This window comes from Mesoplodon densirostris, chromosome 1, assembly GCF_025265405.1.
Source record: "Mesoplodon densirostris isolate mMesDen1 chromosome 1, mMesDen1 primary haplotype, whole genome shotgun sequence".
Taxonomy (NCBI): domain Eukaryota; kingdom Metazoa; phylum Chordata; class Mammalia; order Artiodactyla; family Ziphiidae; genus Mesoplodon; species Mesoplodon densirostris.
In genome coordinates, this window is record NC_082661.1 from 213,527,838 (window position 1) to 213,549,443 (window position 21,606).

The 21,606-nt window shown below is 34.8% G+C and overlaps 1 protein-coding gene and 1 pseudogene across 2 annotated transcripts in view; one reads left to right on the forward strand and one right to left on the reverse strand.

The window, feature by feature from the left end:
* Positions 1 to 21,606, forward strand: part of CCSER1 (coiled-coil serine rich protein 1) — a 1,210,612-nt gene that overhangs the window by 753,348 nt on the left and 435,658 nt on the right. The gene's annotated exons all lie outside the window — the stretch shown is intronic.
* LOC132487064 (protein SET-like) lies at positions 7,991 to 9,077 on the reverse strand (annotated as a pseudogene).

The window sequence follows — 21,606 nt, forward strand, 5'->3', positions numbered from 1 at the left end:
ATTTCTTAATTGTTTTGGGTTTGTTTTTGTAGGTCCTTTTCTTTTGTGTTTCCTGTAGAACAGTTCCTTTACCATTTGTTGTAGAGCTGGTTTGGTGGTACTGAATTCTCTTAGCTTTTGCTTGTCTGTAAAGCTGTTGATTTCTCTGTTGAATCTGGATGAGATCCTTGCCGGGTATAGTTATCTTGGTTGTAGGTTCTTCTCTTTCATCACTTTAAATATATCATGCCACTCCCTTCTGGCTTGTAGAGTTTCTGCTGAGAAATCATCCATTAACTTTATTGGAGTTGCCTTGTATGTTATTTGTCATTTTTCCCTTGTTGCTTTTAATAATTTTTCTTTGTCTTTAATTTTTCTCAGTTTGATTACTGTGTGTCTCGGCATGTTTCTCCTTGGGTTTATCCTGCCTGGGACTCTCTGTGCTTCCTGAACTTGGGTGGCTATTTCCTTTCCCACATTAGAGAAGTTTTAGACTATAATCTCTTCAAATATTTTCTCAGGTCCTTTCTCTTTTCTCCTTCTGGGACCCCTATAATGCAAATGTTGTTGCATTTAATGTTGTCCCAGAGGCCTCTTATTAGGCTGTCTTCATTTGTTTTCATTCTTTTTTCTTTATTTTGTTCCACGGCAGTGAATTCCACCACTCTGTCTTCCAGGTCACATATCTCTTCTTCTGCCTCAGTTATTCTGCTATTGAGTCCTTCTAGTGTATTTTTCATTTCAGTTATTGTATTGCTCTTCTCTGTTTGTTTGCTCTTTAATTCTTCTACATGTTTATTCTTTACTTCTTTTAGGTCTTTGTTAAACATTTGCATCTTCTCGATCTTTGCCTCCATTATTTTTCTGAGGTCTTGGATCATCTTTGCTATCATTATTCTGAATCTTTTTCTGGAAGGTTGCCTATCTCCAGTTCATTTAGTTGTTTTTCTGGGGTTTTATCTTGTTCCTTCATCTGGTACATAGTTCTCAGTCTTTTCATTTTGTCTATCTGTGAATGTGGTTTTCGTTCCACAGGGTGCAGGATTGTAATTCTTCTTGCTTCTGCTTAGCACTTCATTTTTTTTTTTTTTTTTTTTTTTTTTTTTGCTGTACACGGGCCTCTCACTGTTGTGGCCTCTCCCATTGCGGAGCACAGGCTCCAGACGCGCAGGCTCAGCAGCCATGGCTCATGGGCCTAGCTGCTCTGCGGCATGTGGGATCGTCCCAGACCAGGGCACGAACCCATATCCCCTGCATCGGCAGGCAGACTCTCAACCATTGCACCACCAGGGAAGCCCAGCACTTCATTTTTTTTTTTTTTTTTTTTTTTTGCGGTATGCGGGCCTCTCACTGTTGTGGCCTCCCCCGTTGCGGAGCACAGGCTCCGGACACGCAGGCTCCGGACGCGCAGGCTCAGCGGCCATGGCTCACGGGCCCAGCCGCTCCGCGGCATATGGGATCCTCCCAGACCGGGGCACGAACCCGTATCCCCTGCATCGGCAGGCGGACTCTCAACCACTTGCGCCACCAGGGAGGCCCCCCAGCACTTCATTTTTTAATTAAAATTTTTATTGAGGTCTAATTGACATACTATATTGTATTATTTTCAAGTGTACAACATAATGAGTCATTATTTGTATATATTGTGAAATGGTCACCACACTAAATCTAGTTAGCTTTCATCACCACACATATTTACAGAATTCTTCTTTTTGTGATGAGAACTTTTATGATCTCTTTTAGAAACTCTCAATTATGCAATAATTGAAAGTATTAGTAATTATAGTCACCATGCTGTATATTACCTCCCAGGACTTATTTTATAACTGGAAGTTTGTACTTTTTGAATCCCTTTCCCCCACCCCCCAACCATGGCAACCACCAATCTGTTCCCTGTATCTATGAGCTTATGGTTTTTATTTGTTTAGATTCTACATATAAGTAGATCAGTGTTTCTTAAACTTCAGTGTGATTAGAAACAATAATTGAAGAATCTCAGGCTCCACACTCAGGGACTAAACTTTTAGATGTTGTTTGGTGTTGGGGTGGGCAGGAATTTGCCTTCAGTCACTCAAGCGTTTTTGTGTGAAGTGATCTGGACATAGAACATTCCTTTTGAGCCTTTCCTTTTTGTCTTTTCTGGGGTATTCCTCCTTTCAGGTTTTCCCCTTCTAATTGAATTTTCAACTTCTTTGCTACCTTGAATTCTTCTCCTCAGTTTGAACAAATTTAAGACACTTACATTATAATATTATTTCCCTTTAAACTTGTATTTGCTTCCTAGAGCTGCAGTAACACATTACCCACAAACTTGGTGGCTTAAAACAACAGAAATTGATTGTCTCACAGTTCTGGAACCTAAAAGTCTGAAATTAAGGCATCAGCAAGCCATGCTCCTTCTCAAGCCTCTAGAGAAGGATGCTTCCTTGTTTCTTCCAGCTTCTTATAGCCCCACACATCCCTTAGATTACAGCAGCATAACTCCAGTCTCTGTGTCAGTCCTCATATGGCTGTCGTCCCTCTGCATGTATATGCCTCATTCCTCTGCGTCTATTTGCCTCTGTCTTCACATGGTCTTCTTCTCCCTGTGCTTTTACTTTCCTCTTCTAAGAACACCAGTCATTTTAGACTAGGGCCAACTCTAATGTGGTATTACCTTGTTCTAACCTGATTACATCTACAAAGATTCTATTCCAAATAAGGTCACATTTACAGCTACCAGGAGTTAGGACTTGAACATGTCTTTGGGGGGACACAAGTCAATCCATAACAAAACTGTATGTTACAGTCTAGCTGTTTCCCCATCTCTCTCTTTTCTTCCTCAGCTAAGATTCTGGAACAAATAGTCTACACTCAGTGTTATCACTTCTTTGTCTCCTACTGCAATCTGACTTTGGACCTCACCAGCCTACTGAAGCTGTGCTCACTAGAGTAATTATTGAAATTTTAATTGACAAATCTGAAGAGCACTTGTTTGTTCTTAACTTACTTGATATCCTTACTGTCCTCCAAAGTATTAAGCATTCTTTTTTGAAGCTTCTCCTATTTGAATGAACCTAAGTCAACTGGGTTACATACAACTTTCAGTTTCATTTTGTTACATAAATATAGCCATGAAAGAAGTTATAATGGAAGCAAATCTTATATAAAATTATGCCACACATGCAGGTAATCTTAATTGAACTTTAGAAATAGTAGCACAGAAATAGTTCCTGAAAACTGTGCTATTAACTGGGGGAACTTACTGTTCTTTGTCCTTTCAGTGCTCCAACCATCACTTTTCATGTAAGGATTTCACAAAGCAGACACACCAAAAGGCAGAATTCTATTATTTTACATAAGTTCATGTATCATATCACATTACCTATATAATAGTATTTAAAATTAAATTATAGACACCATTATAATGTTGCTCTCACCTTATATTCTTTCTACATCCAGGAATACTGTTCCTTTCCCTTCAGTGATCCTTTCTACTCATTGTATTAATTATCTACTGATGAGTAATGATATTACAACTGTCTTAGTGACATAAACAATATACATTTATTATCTCAGTTTTTATGGGTCAGGAGTTTTTGTGGGTCAGGTATACCTTAGCTGTGTCTTTTTCTTAGAGATACACAAGGTTGTGATCTCATATGAGGCTTGACTGGGGAAGGATCCACTTACAAACTCACTCAGATTACTGGCAGAACTCAACTCCTTTCAGTTTTATGGGTGAGGTTCTCAATTCCTTGCTGGCTCTTAGCTGGAGGCCACCCTCAGCAGGTAGAGGTCATTTGTAATTCTTCAATACATGAAGTTCCCTAATGTGACCATTTGTTTCCTCAAAGCCAGTAAGAGAGAGGGACTCCAGCAAGATGAGTGTATAATCTTATGTAGTCACACAGTCATATATAGGCAATCACATCCATTCCATCTATTGTTAAAAGCAAGTCACAGATCCTTCTCACACTCAAGGAGTGGGGCTCCCACACAGACATGAACACCAGGAGGTGAGCATCATGGGAGTCACCTTATATGTCTTCTGTCCCCTGACATTTAGTGTTTTAACCCTAAATATTCTGCTTAAGTAATCTCCTTCATATATGACTATAGCTATACACTGTTGGTTCCAAAATCTATATCCCAGTAGAAATATCTCTCCAAAAACCTCAATCAATATAGTCAACTCTCATGAGATATTGTTGTGTTAATGTAGACATTTCTATATAGAAATCAACATCAGCATTCTTCCTTTATCTCCAAATTGCTCCTCCCTCTTTTTGCCACCTTAGATGATCACACGTTCTAAGTCAAGTGCATGTGATCACAAACCTGAGACTGTAATTTAATATTCTGGGGTAGAACCCAAACATCAGTATTTTAAAGAAGCTTTCCAAGTGATTCTAATTTGTAGCTGTGATTGATAACCTGTGTATCTATAGCATTAGTCTGCTTTGTCTGCTTCATAACATATATCACAATCTGAAATTATTCTTCTCCATTATTGCCTTATTCTTTTTCTGTCTCTCCCTTAGAATGTAAGCTCCTTGAAAACTTGTTCACCATTATATCACCAATATCCATATATAACAATTTTTGGCATATAGTAGGTATTGAGTAACTTACTTATTGAAACATTAAATGTTAAATACCATTTATTATAAGTCAGCATTATGGTAAGTGTTTTATATATATTATTTTATTAATCCTCACAAAACCCTTATGAGTCTATTTTTAATTCTATTATTCTCCTTTTATTGATTAGGTAAGTGTGGCAAAGTATTGATAATTTACCCAATGTCACATGTGTAAAGTAGAACTAGGATTGAAACCATGTCTGCATTACTCCAGAGCTTATGGTTTTGACCAATATATTATGCATATGCTTTCCAGCTATATTCATTTCTTGCTCAAATTGCTGTTCCTTTGAGTATGTTGTTTCTTTTGAAATAGCCTCTTCATTTGGTGATTTATTAATCCACTGTGGTAGGATTAGAAATCAAATAATCTATATCCACCAGAATATAGTTTCTTCATTTTGTTCACCATCCTTACATATTCCATTTTTTGATGGATGGTTATTCTGAATGCAGTTATTATCAAACAGTACATACTGCCTGTTCTTCAACAATGTTCTAGACACAGAGCAGGAGCATACCATCTGACATGCTCCCCATTCTTCACTTTGATCCATAACTTTGATCCACAAATTTCTCTGCATTTTATAATAATGAATTCCCCAAATATCCCTTGAGTTAAGTGAATATTTATTATCTTCATTTTACAGATGCATAAAGTTAGGCATAGAGTAATTAAATAAATTCTTCAAGGACAGACAATGAGTTGATTGGAAAATCAAGGTTAACATTGACCATTCTGGATTCCTGCTTCTAAAAGGAATGGATGGTGTCTTAAGTTGGTTTCACTATACATAGTTGAAAATGTTTATTGTAAGCTTTCTCAATATATCCTCCATTAGTTTTTGGACATTGTCCAGAAGAATTCACAGTAAATTGATATTTAGCCCTTAGATATGCATGCAGTTTTTGTCTGTTGGATTCTGTGGGAGATGCAGAAATGAAACTGAAGAAAGAAATTAGCCCATGGTAATTATATCTTCCTGTAGAGATTCTGGTAATTATGTTTGGATATTTTTTTACTGTATAATTTAAAGGTTTTTATTTTGTAATGTAGTTCTAATTTACCATATAGAAGTAAGCAGGTAATTAAGCTGAGGTTACTTTCTACTCCCAGCCAACAGTTAGAACATAATCAGAGTTATTATTACAAAATTGTTTTAAGTTATATTACTGTTGATGAATATGAACCCAAACCAAAATGCATAGCACAATGACATAATTAAGAAAGACTATATTATTTCACTGTGTTGACATTCAAATAACCAAATTAAAACTATATATCCTCCATTTCACCAGCAGTAGGTTGTTAGACTCATAAAAGATCCTTAGTTGATTTGCAACCTCTTATATCTGGCTCTTAAACAAGATGATATATCTTTCTGTTTTTTTATTCTTACATTTTTAATGTAAAATTTATTTAACAACATATGTATATAGTGTATCACTTCTGCGTAATTTTTAATTTGTTCAGATATTGAGATTTTGTTGAATCAAAATTTAATGCATGGTCAAAATTATTGTGATTAAAATGATCTTTTAGCAAGCCCAAGAAATAAGAAATAAGATATAAATCAGAAAAAGAAATTAATAAACAAAATGGAATTTAAGTTTAAACAGGATTTTATTTTCATCTACATGTGTCATTTAAATCACTGGTATGAACAGTATAGAGATTCCTTAAAAAACTAAAGCTATAACTACCATATGACCCAGCAATCCCACTACTGGGCATATACCTGAGAAAACCATAATTCAAAAAGTCACATATACCCCAATGTTCATTGCAGTACTATTTACAATAGCCAGGACATGGAAACAACCTAAATGTCCATCGACAGAGGAATGGATAAAGAAGATGTGGTACATATATAAAATGGAATATTACTCAACCATAAAAAAGAATGAAATAGGGTCATTTGTAGAGATGTGCATAGACCTAGAGTCTGTCATACAGAGTAAAGTAAGTTAGAGAAAAACAAATATTGTATATTAATGCATATATGTGGAATCTAGAAAAATGGTACAGATGAACTTATTTGCAGGACAGGAATAGAGATGCAAATGTAGAGAATGGAAGTGTGGACACCGTGGGGGAAGGGGAGAGTGGGATGAATTAGGAGATTAGGTTTGACATATATACACTACTATGTATAAAATAGATAGCTAGTGGGAACCTGCTGTATAGCACAGGGAGCTCAGCTTGGTGCTCTGTGATGACCTAGATGGGTGGGATGGGTGGTGGGGAGGTCCAAGATGGAGGAGATATATGTTATACATATAGCTGATTCACTTTATTGTACAGCAGAAACTAACACAACATTGTAAAGCAATTATACTCCAATAAAAAAAAGAATATGCGCTAATTTAAGATTTCCTGGTAACGTGATAAATCTGTTCTTGAGATGTGTATCTTAGAAAGTTAGGCATTAGATATAAATTTTTGTAATGCATAATGTTGTTAATCAGGGGCTTTTCAATTTTCTATCCCACAAACTCCTAAAGAGAATTGGTTTCAACCATTCCAGGGTATATTAACAAATTTGCTGGGTTATGCAATTTAAACATGAACTTCCTAAGACAGCTGCTTCATTAATAGTTAGGTGAACAGATGATACTTCCATTTATTTCTTGTTTCTGAAAACTTTCCACTTATTTTCATGTACCAGAGGACCTTGTCTTGAAGAACAAAATAAAAACAGATAGAATCAGTACAACTGGCAGTGTGACTATTTTGGATTCTAATTGAATAGCCAAGGGAGAACTATGACTTTCATCAGTTAGACTAAAACTTCAATCATTCTACCAGTAGAAGTCCTCTTACTGATTTACCAAAGTTCTCACCACCAAATTTCCCACCAACATTCCTCCCCTCCTCTACCATCCCGAACCATTGGCAAACACTTATATGTTCTCCATTCTAAAATTTTGTCATTTCAAAATGTTATATAAGTGGAACCATACATTATGTAATTTTTTTTTCATCATTAGGAGAGAATTTATTTTAAAAGTGTCATCTTAAACTGCAAGGATGTCTGTTAAACATCACAATTAAACATGCCAAAGGAGAAGCCATGTTGTCAAAATGCCCACTTAACCCACCCAAACATCTCAAACCCACCCTTTGCTGACCTTCTATAACCCCATTTTTTTAAGTTTTTTTTTTCTTTTTTTAAACAAGAGAAAGTAGACAGATACATGTTGGTAAATGCTAACTGTCCATATTCACATAGAGACACAGTGTAATCTCTGAGCCCAATATACAGAGAAAGGAGGAAAAAAGCTAGAATTCTATGCACTACTACACAGGGGCCTAGCACCCTCCAGCTTCCAGCAGAGCTAAGGGAGAAGAAGGTTTTTCTTTTTTCCCACAGAGCATGGTGGTGTTGATTCCATAAAGTTTTTGTTGAGACAGGAAGGGATAAAAATGAATTTGGAACAGAAAGGGGTAGAGATTCTTTTCCCACTGAATTCTGCTCAAGGTATTTCCCCCCAAAATAAGTTGTGAGCCATGGTATAAAGGAGAAAAGACACCTCAAAAACAGGGCAACTGAGCACAAGAGGAGAAGGAGAAAAAAAAAAAAAAAAAAAGACTGCAACTTGCTCCCAGGGACTGGAGACAATTAAAAAAGGAAGGTCGGAATCCATCAGTGTTCCATTAGTCGTCTTCTCCTTCATCTTCCTTCGTCCTCATCCCCTTCTTCATCAATATCTTCCAATCCTTCTTCCTCTTCATCATCATCATCATCTTCTTCTCCCTCCCCTTCCTCATCATCCATGTCCGGAACCAAGTAATACTGTAATGGATTTGGCCAAATATCATCTTTGATGACCTCTCCTAACTCATCTGCACCTGCATCAGAATGATCAGTAAACCAGGTGAAGAAGCTTTCTGGTTCCTCATGCTGTCTCTTCCTGCTGGCTTTATTCTGAGTTTGACTTGAACGTTTTGTCAAATCCTTTCCGGATTTCCATTTGATTTCAGTGGACTTTGAAGATGGATCACCACTCTCATTCAGATGAAATTCTTTGGAGAGAACTTTATTTTCAAAGTAAGGGTTTTCATCAAAATAAAAATCTATTCTGTAACCTGATTTAATATCTTCAAATTCTGTCACTTTGACTCTTGTCAAATAATGCAGCGCCTCTTCATCCTCCTCCCCAAGCAGTGCAGACACTTGTGGATGGTTAACAAATGTTGTTACCCAAAAATTTGGGATTTTGGCGATCAATTCCGACCTCTTCTGAAAAAATGGTTGGCGGAGTTTGTTATATTTCTGTTCTACTTTCAAAATCTCCTCACTGGCTTGTTCATTAAGTCTGTCTATTTCATTTTGTACTTCATCAATATGTTCAATTGCTTCTTGCTGTTCTTTTTCTGAGGTCTCGTCGGCCCAGTCGTGGTTGGAGTTGAGCTCCTTTTTACTGACTTTGGCCGCTGGCGCCGACATGGTGCTGCTCCGCGGTCGGGGGAGGGGGGGGAGCGGGGAGGGGGAGAGAAGGGAAGGCGAAGGGGGCGGGCAGCGGCTTCCCCTCACGCCACACGCGCGGGCGCTCGCTCGGTCCAGCCGCCTCCTCCCGGCTCTCGCTCGCTCGCTTTTCCTATGTAATCTTTTGAAACATTTTTTCACTCAGAATAATTCCATGAAGAAAAATCCAAATTGTATATGTCAATAGTCTGTTCCTTTTTATGACAAATTTGTATTCTATGGTATTTATTTACCACAGTTTGTTTAACCATTCACCCACTGAAGGATGTTTTGGTGTCTTCAGTTTTTAAATATTATGAGTAAAACTTTTGTGAACTTCATGTACAGGTTTTTGTGTGAACTGATTTTATTTCTTTGGAATAAGCGTCCAAGAGTACAATTGCTAAGTTGTATTAAGTATTAGTTTCCTTTTGGTACTATAACAAATTACCATAAATTTAGTGACTTAAACAATATAAAATTTGTTATTTTACAGTTATGGACATTAGAAATCTCACTGGCCTACAATCAAAGTGACTGCAGGACTATGTTCCTTCTGGAAGCTCTGGCAAATAGTCTATTTCCCACTTTTCCAAATTCTAGAGGCCGTTTTCCTTGATCATGGCCCTTTCCTCCATCTTCAAAGCCAGCAGCATAACGTCTTCAAATCTCTCTCCCCCACATCTGCTTCTCTAACTCTTACTGTTCATCTTCCCTCTTTCCCTTATAAGGACCTTTATGAACATATTAAGCTCATCTGGAAAATCCAACTTAATATTTCCATCTCAAGATCCTTAATTTAATCACTTCTGCAAAGTCCCTTTTGCCAAGTAAAGTAACATATTCACAGGTTTTGGAACTTAGGATGTGGATATATTCTATTGAAGGGAGAGCAGGTTGGCATTGTCCTGCCTACCACATATGGTAAATGTATGTTTAGTTTTATGAGAAACTGCCAAGCTTTTCCAGAGTGATGTTACCATTTGCATTCTTCATACCACCAGTATATGAATGATCCAGTTTCTCTGCATCTTCACCAGCACTGAGTGTCGCCACTATTTTTTTAATTTTATCTATTTTGATAAGTATATAGTGATATCTCATTGTGGTTTTAATTTACATTTCCCTGATGGCTAATGTTGAACATCTTATCATGTGTTTATTTGCAATTGGCATAAATTATTTGGTGAAATATCTGTTTGTTTCTTTTGCCATTTCTAGCTGGATTATTTGGTGTTTTTTTACAATTGAATTTTGAGTCTTCTTTATATATTCTGGATAGTAGTTCTTAATCAGCTATGTAGTTTTCAAATCTTTTCTTCCAGTCTGTAGCTTGTCTTATCTCTTCACATGGTCTCTCACCGAGCAAAACTTGTTTATTCTTACGAGCCATAAAGCTTCTGATTTATAAATTATTCTTGCTAATTCTTAACACTATTGAATTTTTTAGAAAGGCTATTAAGGGAATTACAGGATAACTGACAAATCATATTTGTGAATAGCTACATAAAAATAAACAGGATCCCACTTGTTAGTTTATTTTTGGGTATTGTTAAGTACACTGTGACAGCTAGATTTTTCTACAACTTTCATGCCACATATTAGGGTTATCTTAATTTCTCTTTATTAAACCAAAACATAACACTTTGGTAAATTTCCTTATGACACATGAAGGAAAATTTTACTAATCAGTTGCTAGAATTGATCAGTTTACTGAAAATTATGGGCTACGTATATACTTTTCTAAAATTTCTTCTTGTCTATTATATAATTATACTTATTTTAAAAAACAAGCAAATTGTGCTGTGAGAGCCTTTGGCAAAAAACAGCTTGTAGTAAAACATCATAAGACATATTTCTTTTTCTATAACAATATACCTGTGTATTCATTGATTTCCAAGTACATCCCAATGTTTTGCAATAAAGAAAATATATGCAGTAAAGTAAATAACATAGAAATAATAAAGCCTTTGGAAGTACCATGAGGTTAGTAAATATGATAAGATATCTTTTGTGACTTCTAGCTTCCTGGAATTCATCACACACACACACACACACACACACACACTCACAAATATATGTGGGGAATGTATACATAAAGTTGCACTGTTCTTAGCTAAATGTGGAAAGTACTCTTGGTGCTGAAAAAAATCAAAGTTTTCCCTCTTGCTAAGCTGCTAAGGAAATTTCTCCCTTGGAAACTTTACAAAGGATACACTGAAAGAAAATAAGCAAAAGTTTTATAGTGAACAGAGAAATGATTTTTTCACTTGGCTGTTTCTTATAATGATGCCTGATGAAAGTTGAGGAAATAATATTAAAGTATAGCTCTGAAAAGGCATTTCTGCTAATGTGGTCTTAGTATTCAACTGGAAAGAATAGAATATGCTTAGTATAATTTCCCCAATTAAATATTTGTTTATTAAGTATTAAGAATAAAAAGTTGCTTTGATTTTCTACGTAAACACTCAGTTCTCTTTTTTTTTTTTCCCAGAATCACCCTTTTTCTTGATGCATATTAAAGATAAATGTTTTAAGATTTAGGTTGTATTGGTCTAAACATACCTGATTATTCTTATTAAGTTATTTTAAAGATCAGAATTATCTCACAATACAACTTCTACAAGTAATGTTAAAAATAAATAACATCCCTTAAAAAGAGTGACATCAAGGATGAGATAAACTGGGTATAATTTTTAATAATTCCATTAAAGTAAGAAGTTATATGGATGGATTCTAATTTAGATAATTTCATTCTTGTCTTGAAATTGTTGAAGTCCCAACACTAAAATAATATGTGTTTTAGGATGTTTTCTTTGACACAGATCAAGAGGTTTTGGAAATTCTAGTATAATTCTTTTCAGTACAATAAATGCAATTTTGATTTAGTTTGCCATTTAACCCTATTGGCTCTGTTCTTATTCTGTCAGTCTTGTGTATTTAGTACTGCAATCTTTTGAAGTATGAATGCGATCTCTATTATCACTCTAAAAAATTCTACAAACATGAATCCTTTGAATAGTTAGTTGTTAAAAGGATCAAATCTAAGAAAAATACAAGATTAATTCTCAAGAGAAACCTAGTTGATTTTTCCTTAATTATAATGGTAGAGGGCAAATTTAGTTTAATCTAGAGGGGTGTGTTTGGATCCCACATTAACTTTTACCATTTAATGGACTAAAATGTATTCACTTGATACCAAGAATTCCATTTATTCAAATTATCCACCCATTCCAGAATCAAAATCATACACACTGAATGAAAAGAACAGAAGGTAATTTTTAAATCAACAGTTGTTCTGTTTGCTGTGAACTTTCATCATCTCAAAAAAGGGATTTCACACTAAATTGTGTCCAATATTTACTTTAAATCATCAGTAAAAATTATAAAATTATATTTACTTTTTAACATTATATACTTTTTAAAAGGGTTTCATGCTTTATTTTATACCAGTTAATCTAATTTGCAAATGTATAAATGATTAGTATATAATCCATAAAAATTTATTGTTAATTACTCTGAAAATAAACTATATTTTTATAAACAATGTTATTATTAATCATATTTTAAAGCTTAAGTCAGCATGTCATAAAGTTGCATCCATAGATATAAATTTAGTGTTGCATAATATATTCTTTCTCTTCCACTCCCCCTCTTTTTTTTTTTTTTGCGGGGAGGAGGCAAATTCTTACTTGTCTCAGCCTTAAATTCTTCAGGGAGAACTTCCCGCTCTAGAACAGTTCTCCCTGTGATATAGTGCTCGATAATAACACCGCTTCTAATAGCACCCTGCACTTCCATTATCATAGGACTTAAAATATTTTATTTTACTTAGATTTTTTAAAATTAATTTTTTATTGGAGTATAGTTGAGTTACAATTTTGGGTTTCTGCCATACTGCACATGAATCAGTTATACATATATATTTATCCACTCTTTTTTAGGTGCTTTTCCCATGTAGGTCACTACAGAGTACTGAGTAGAATTCCCTGTGCCACACAGTAGGTTCTTATTAGTTATCTATTTTATATATGTAGTGTGTATTTGTCAATCTCAATCTCCCAATTAATCCTTCCCCCCCCTTCCCCTTTGGTAACCATAAGTTTGTTTTCTGCATCTGTGACTCTATTTCTGTTTTGTAGATAGGTTCATTTGTACCATTTTTTATTTAGATTCCACATATAAGTGATATCTTATGATATTTGTCTTTCTCTGTCTGACTTATTACATCACTCAGTATGACACTCTCTAGGCCCATCCATGTTGCTGCAAATGGCATTATTTTGTTCTTTTTTTAATAGCTGAGTAATATTCCACTGTGTATATGTACTACATCTTCTTTATCCATTCCTCCGTCGATGGACATTTAGGTTGCTTCCATGTCCTGACTATTGTAAATAGTGCTGCAATGAATTTTGGGGTACATATATCTTTTCAAATTATAGTTTTCTCTGGATATACCAGGAGTGGGAATGCTGGATCATATGGATTGCTGGATCATATGGTAGCTCTATTTTTAGTTTTTTAAGGAACCTTCATACTGTTCTCCATAGTGGCTGTACCAGTTTACATTCTCACCAACAGTGTAGGAGGGTTCCCTTTTCTCCACATCCTCTTCAGCAATTACTGTTTGTAGATTTTATGATAATGGCCATTCTGACAGGTGTGAGGTGATACCTCATTGTAGTTTTGAGTTGCATTTCTCTAATGATTACTGATGTTGAGCATCTTTTCATGTGCCTCTTGGCCATCTGCATGTCTTCTTTGAAGAAATGTCTATTTAGATCTTCCACCCATTTTTTGATTGGGTTGGAGATTAATCCTTTGTCAGTTGCTTCATTTGCAAATATTTTCTTCCATTCTGTGGGTTATCTTTTATTTTGTTGATGGTTTCCTTTGCTGTGCAAAAGCTTTTAAGTTTAATTAGGCCCGATTATCTATTTTGTTTTTATTTTCATTACTCTAGGAGATGGATCAAAAAAGTGCTTACAGCAGTTTATGTCAGAGAGTGTTCTGCCTGTTTTCCTCCAGGAGTTTTATAGTGTCTGGTCTTACATTTAGGCCTTTAATCCATCTTGAGTTTTTTTGTGTGTGTATGGTGTTAGAGAATGTTCTAATTTCATTCTTTTACATGTAGCTGTCCAGTTTTCCCAGCACCACTTATTGAAGAGACTGTCTTTTCTCCATTGTATATTCGTCCCTCCTTTGTCATAGATTAGGTGACCATAGGTGCATGGGTTTATTTCTGGACTTTCTATCCTGTTCCATTGATCTATATTTCTGCTTTGGTGGCAGTACCATACTATTTTGATTACTGTAGCTTTGTAGTATAGTCTGAAGTCAGGGAGTCTGATTCTTCCAGCTCCATTTTTCTTTCTTAAGACCGCTTTGGCTATTCAGGGTCTTTTGTGTTTGTTTTACTTAGATTTTTAATATTTGTTTTGCATTTATGATTTCAGCTCTGTGATGGTTGAGTTCCAGTACACCATCTTCTCCTCTGTAGCTCAGGTCTTAGATCCAGAGAATGGCACATAATGGATATGCAATAAATATTTGTTGAATACATTTATCAATAAAATGGTCAGTTTTTAGTAAGAATGATTATGATAAGGCATTGGTATATGGCAGAAAAATAAAAGAAACTTTTTAAGAAGGTTCCTTCAACAGCACATCTATAATCCATTTCTTTTCTTATTCATTCTCCAGATATTTATTTTACTCCTAGATTTTCTTAAAACATTGCAGTAGCTAGTGGGCATATCAAGATGAATAAAAGCCAATCTCTAACTTAAAAGAATTAGCAGTCCATTATGGAGACAGACACCTCTCCAAGTAACTATAGCACAGTCATAAATCTTGTAACAGAAACCTACGCTTTGTGAAGAGAGCCCCACCTCACAGAGAAGGTGGTATAAAACTGAACATAGACCTGAAATACTTGACTTCTGTTACTTTTTTTCCTCCTCAATCTAAGTATAGAGAGAGAGCCAAATATTCAGCTCCTGCCCATTGTTCCTATGGGATAATGTGGGACAAATTTTTCAGATCTCTAAGGGATCTTTTTATTATTATTATTATTATTGATATCAAGTATGTTTAAACAGCAACAGTTACTATTCCTTCTGGTCTTCTTATGGCAACACAAGTAATAACTAAAGAAAGAAAAGTAAGTAATTTTTTTGGGGATACTGGTTTCTCAAATTTTAATCTCTTTAATCTCTTTCCTTTCAGCTGCTTATCCCTTTAAACGTGGTCAAATACCATCCACGTTTCTCTTGGCACTGGTTATAGACACAATTATGAAGGCACTAACAAACTAGATAAATTTGTTGTAATATCTTTAGAGTTACCATCAGTCATTGCATATGTTGGTACTGGTGTCCTGCACAGCCCCAGAGAGATTTGCTTATACATGTGCAGTGTTTATCCACTTAATAATAGGCACCATGGAATGATCCTAAAATCCTAAAAATAATAATACCAGAATAGTATGTACTGGCCATTTTGCTTTTGGCCTAAAATTAGCCTCAATAATTGAAATTCTTAATCTACCTTCTGTTATTTCCTATTGATTTTATTTAAAACAAATGATTCTTGTAGAATACTTACATCTGATATTACTGAATTGGCTGATAACCAATGCTACTGATTGCTATGATATAGGGAACAGAGATTATGGTTCCTGCTGAGAATTTAATTAAGTAATAAATATAGCTTGAGCCATTGAAATTTTTAAAAAACTGCTAGTATTTAAGATCAAGGTTCTGAGTTTCACACTTTTTTTGATCAGTTAGTTTTTATATTGATAGGACTATACTTTAAACCTCAGAAAATTATCTCAAAAATAGCACCATATTGACAATGGTTTAGTGTAGGAGTGATTCAGTGCAGAATAGGTCTGTTGTCCCTATCAGGTGAAAAATTTTTAAACCAAATTTTTTTAGGATAGTAGATCAGAAATATATGGATGATGGTATATTTGGAAGCCCATTAAAAATACGTAGTGGTAATATTTTGTTACTAAAAATTCAGGAGTATGATAATAGATTATTTCCTTTTTGTAGTCCTAATGATGCAAACATCTAATGTGTAGCTGGATTATCTTTTTTTTTTGTCTGTTTAATGTACTTCCCAACTTAATGACAGTTGACATCTTTTTAGTTTCTTAAACTCCCCAGTAATAACAATGATGAACTCTATTTAATAATCCTTTCCTCTTTCTCTCCATAAAGATAGAAGGACAAGATGTTTGGATTGTATTTGCACATGTGATTCTCAGTCATATATGCCAGGAATATTTTCTGATAGTCTGAGAAATATGAATTCTGAATATGATATTTTCAAAAATCAATCTAATTATATAACATAATACTTATATACATTAATCTTTGGTTTTTATAAAGCTTACATAAGATTAATCTTGTGGACACAATTCTGTCATTTTGCAAAATTTCAAGTCGTTTTGCAGCTTTAACGTGATGATGTTGAAACTCTGACTTTAAAATACTTTTTAAAAATAGCCTTTTTATCAAAAAGGTTAAAATTAATAAGCAATAATGAGATCATTTTAACTTTCAAAATGAAATCAAGTGTGTATGCACAAAATTCTTTTGGTCTGTAATTGCTTCCTTAAGTTCTATGCGCCTGTCAAATTAAAAATAATGTTGTATTAGACCAAAGAACCTTTTAAAAAGAGCAGCTGAATGTTATTTCCTGTTTAACATCGAGCATCCAGGGTTACAGGTTTTAGACAAATAAAATCTTAATGAAAAAACTTCAGTAGGAGCTCTCAGACACTCAGAACCCCTACTTATGAAAGCTTCTCTAATATTCCTAGGTTTACTGTTTAAGCACTTTCTGATTGCTCATGAATAAAAAGCTTTTGTCTTTGGTGTCAACATTTCATGTATTTCTGAGTAATTTATTTATCCAGTAGTTAAGTGTTATTTCTAAGTCCTTTACAACTTGATTCTGCTTGATGAAACAGGTCATGGAGGCACTATTTTGGTTCTTGGCCTCCAAGACTTTGGCCTCTTGTCCTGTATTAGCACAGGTGGGAATGAACGGGGACACATTCCTGTTGTCTTTCACCTACTAGGAGAGGGACTTTGAGAGAGAAGTAAAAAGTGAATAGGGAGTGAATGGTTACCTCTTTGTATATTCAGTCTGAACATTGTACATCTGATGTCTTGGTGTAGTTAAACTCTGGAATGGCCCTAGAAAATAATTTTCTTGTCTACCTTTATCTACATTTCAACTAAACAGCCCTAAAAGCCACTCTGCCTGGACTAGTGGCAATAGAGTGAACACAAGGTTTCCTTCCACCAAATGATTGCCCTGACACTGCTAAGGACAGGTCCTTCTGTCAGATGACAGAATAAAATATTGACAGTGTTCCAGTGAGTGTAAAGTTGTTACCTTTACTTACTCTTCAGTGAAAACTGTGGTTCTACCATTTAGCATATTAAGACTACTTCCCATTTTATTGTGTTTTACATGTCACCAAGCATTTTTACACACACACACTATCCAGATTAATTTTCATAATTCTTTGTGATGGGAATGAACCTTCTGATTGTTAAATGCCGAAGGCACTCCCAGGACTATCTGTAACCTGGGGTCTTTTTCAAGGAAGATAAAGATAAGAAAGTGATTACAGTTAGCTGAATGCCTCCTTGTTGAGTGGTAAATGGAGTTTGTGTCAAAGAGTTTCAGTTGCCCAAGGTCACATAAGCTACCTAGCCTGTGGAGAAAATGGAGGTATATTAATAAAATTCAAAACAAGTGATAGAAAACATTTGTCTGACTTTCATAAACTCTTACCCCACTCCGGAAGTCTCCAATTCTTTTCTTTCATCAAGACTTCTTATTTGTCTTTTGGCATTTCTTATTTTCCTTCTTTCTTTTTCCAGCTCTTAACACTTCCGTATGAGGTTGTGACCCTAATCTAAAATCTATGCTGCCAGTTTAAAACTCCAAGCACATAACAGTCCATCATGTTAGAGCTTCCATGAATATATAAACGAGGATGTCACTTATTACTTATGAGAGTGAGATTTTAAGAGAAGCATTTTGGCAGACTTTTAATTTTTTCTGGGGATATTTCTTCACCTCTTATGCCTGCTGGACATTGGAGATGGATTTTGGTGCCCATTATTTAGTATTGCTCATCTATTTCAAGCCTTAGAAATCTAGGCTACCTTTTTAATGTAGATTAAAGCTGCCAAATATTACCATATGAAAACAATAAAAGAAAAACTTCTAGGGCCAGTTCTGAGAGGTTAGATAAAAACAAATGATATCAGCTTTTTCTCTCTAATTGACTTGCTGTTTCTTCTGTCCCAAGACTACTCCTGGTCACTTTAACTGCTTCTACTTCTCTGTGTCAGTTCTTCCTCCACCACCACTTGTGCTATAAAAGCTACTATATTCTTTAAGCATTATATTCTACAAGAGTTTTATTCTGTAAACCTTAAGCACTTTATTACCTAGTGAATTCTTTTGAGTACTAAGCAACTAAGCTTCTTATAATACCTTTACATAAAGCAGTTATACTCACTGTATGATACAAAATTCTTGCTGTGTTTTTTTTAATAAAGCCAGATTCTTATTTCTTGACAAATTCAAAAGAAATAGAGTTTAAAATATTAATAGGTATCTACTTTACACATAACCCTGAATAAGAGATTGAGTCAAATATTTAACTTGATTTATGCTAAAAATAAGAAATACTATAAAGACATATTTTTTTCTGTAATGCAAACTTTGGATTGCCATACCAAAGATAATTAAATTCTGTTTACGTAGGACTAGAAGGTGACAATGTTTGTCACAGAAAAGTTCAAGTTTGAAGAGAATTAAACCCACAGTTTATCTCAGTGGAAATTGTGAGGATAAATTATTCTTCCAAGCTTTGCATTTGTTTTAAAGAAAAAGTGAAATATAAATGCAAACATAGTTCACTGGCCCAAAATATAAAGCATTTTTTGAGGAAAATTAATAATCTGTACTGGTCTCCATCCTATACTTATTAAATGATGCTAGTTTATATGTCTATTTTATTACCTAATAACTCATCTTACCATTATGTAATTTGAGTATAATATTACAGGAAAGTCACAGTTTCATCATAAACTTATTTTATACATTTATTTCATAAATTTGTATTTTCCAAAAAAAATATGTAATTGTTAGATTCAATTGAATTGGACTGTATACCATCAAAGTTCTATTTTTACTGCTAGACTAGTAAAAGTAGATTATAGTGGGAAAATAATGCCTATTCAGATTTTTTAAATTGGATCTACTGCTTTTCAAATGTTTATTTTTTTACCAATTGGTTTTAACTAATCTACTGTGGTCAGGTGCTGTCTCTGTTCATCACATGAAATTAAAGTCAGAGTCCTGGATATTTAGATGGAAGGAAGGAAGATAGAAAGGAAGAAAGAGAGGAAGGGAGTGAGGAAAAAGTTTAATTTTAATGAAAGGCCTAAATAATCCATAAACCAGATGCTTTGGGGCATACATTTATAAGTTTTATTAATCTTTTCATATAAATGATGCTAAGTTGTAAGGGTTTATTTTTCTCAGATGTTATCTTATATATTTGAGTTATTATTGTTAAATTTTGTTTTTATATTTGAAAGAAAACCATATTTATTTATCTTTTATCTTATATTGAAATATAGTTGATTTGCAATGTGTTAGTTTCTGGTGTACAGCAAAGTGATTCATTTATATATCTATGTATCCATCTATACATATACATATTTTTTTCATTATGGTTTGTTACAGGATTTAAATATAGTTCCCTGTGTTATACAGTATTACCTTGCTGTCTGTTTTATGTACAGTAGTTTGTATCTGCTAATCCCAAACTCATAATGTATCCCTCCCCAATTCCCTTTCCCCTTCGGTAACCATAGTTTGTTTTCTATGTCTGTTAGTCTGTTTCTGTTTCATTAATAAGTTCATTTGTGTCATATTTTAGATTCCACATATAAGTGATATCATATGGTATTTGTCTTTCACTTTCTGACTTACTTCACTTCCTATGATAATCTCTAGGTCCATCCATGTTGCTGCAAATAGCTTTATTTCATTCTTTTTTATGGCTGAGTATTATTCCATTTTTTATATATGCCACATCTTCTATATACATCCATCTGTTGATGGACATTTAGGTTGTTTACTCGTCTTGGCTACTGTAAATAGTGCTGCTATGAACATTGAGGTGCGTGCATCTTTCTGAATTATAGTTTTCTCTGGATATATGCACAGGAGTGGAATGGCTGGATCATATGGCAACTCTATTTTTAGTTTTTTGAGAACCTTCATACCGTTTTCCATAGTGGCTGCACCAATTTACATTCCTTCCAACAGAGTAGGAGGGTTCCCTTTTGAGTGAAAACAATATTTAAATCTCTCTTAACATGTGCTTATTAGTAAAGTCTATATAAATATTGTAGTTAATTTATTAGGCAAAAGATTGCTTTTACTTATGCAAAAATATAATAATCTTTTAGTTTCACACCAAATGTATTAAAGTTCATTCAATAATAACTAGAGAATAAATTTCAATTTCAATGTCTGAAAGGGTTCTTTTTCAGTTCATGTATTTGTTGTTTTTTATACTATTACAACATTTCACATTCCACAAACCTTAGAGTTATTCAAGTATGAAACGTTAAGGATTAATAGCATTTTGTAAACATGAAAAAATTATATATAGGCTTGGTATATGATTTATTAAGATTTTGGTTTAAAACAATTTTGCTCATTCCTCTAAGAATACTCATTACTGAACAGATTTCTTATTTGGATCAAGAGTCCTTCACATAAATTCATGTAGTTTACACAAGTTGCTGGCTTTAAGTAGTAGGAAATGTTTGTTAAAACAACAACAACAATATGTATAGTTTTTTTTTCTTTTTTTTTTTTTGTGTGTGTGTGTGTGTGGTACACGGGCCTCTCACTGCTGTGGCCTCTCCCACTGCAGAGCACAGGCTCTGCACACGCAGGGTCAGCAGCCATGGCTCACGGGCCCAGCTGCTCTGTGGCATGTGGGATCTTCCCGGACCGGGGCACGAACCCGTGTACCCCACATCGGCAGGCGGGCTCTCAACCACTGTGCCACCAGGGAAGCCCAACAATATGTATAGTTTTAATGTCTCTTGATTTTCATTTGAAGTTGACAGGTTGAGGTTGAATAGCTCTTAGTTTTAAACATGTACTTTTTTTTTTTTTTTTTTTTTTTTGGGGTACGCGACGCGCAGGCTCAGCGGCCATGGCTCACGGGCCCAGCCGCTCCGTGGCATGTGGGATCCTCCCGGACCGGGGCACGAACCCGTGTCCCCTGCATCGGAAGGCGGACTCCCAACCACTGCGCCACCAGGGAAGCCCTAAACATGTACTTTTTATTTTTCTTCAGAAGTATAATTAACAAAATAAATTTGATCTCAGTAAAATTATTTTTAGTTTCCTACTGTTTTATGTCATTGAAGTGTCCTGAAATTCATCCTTAATATATTAGC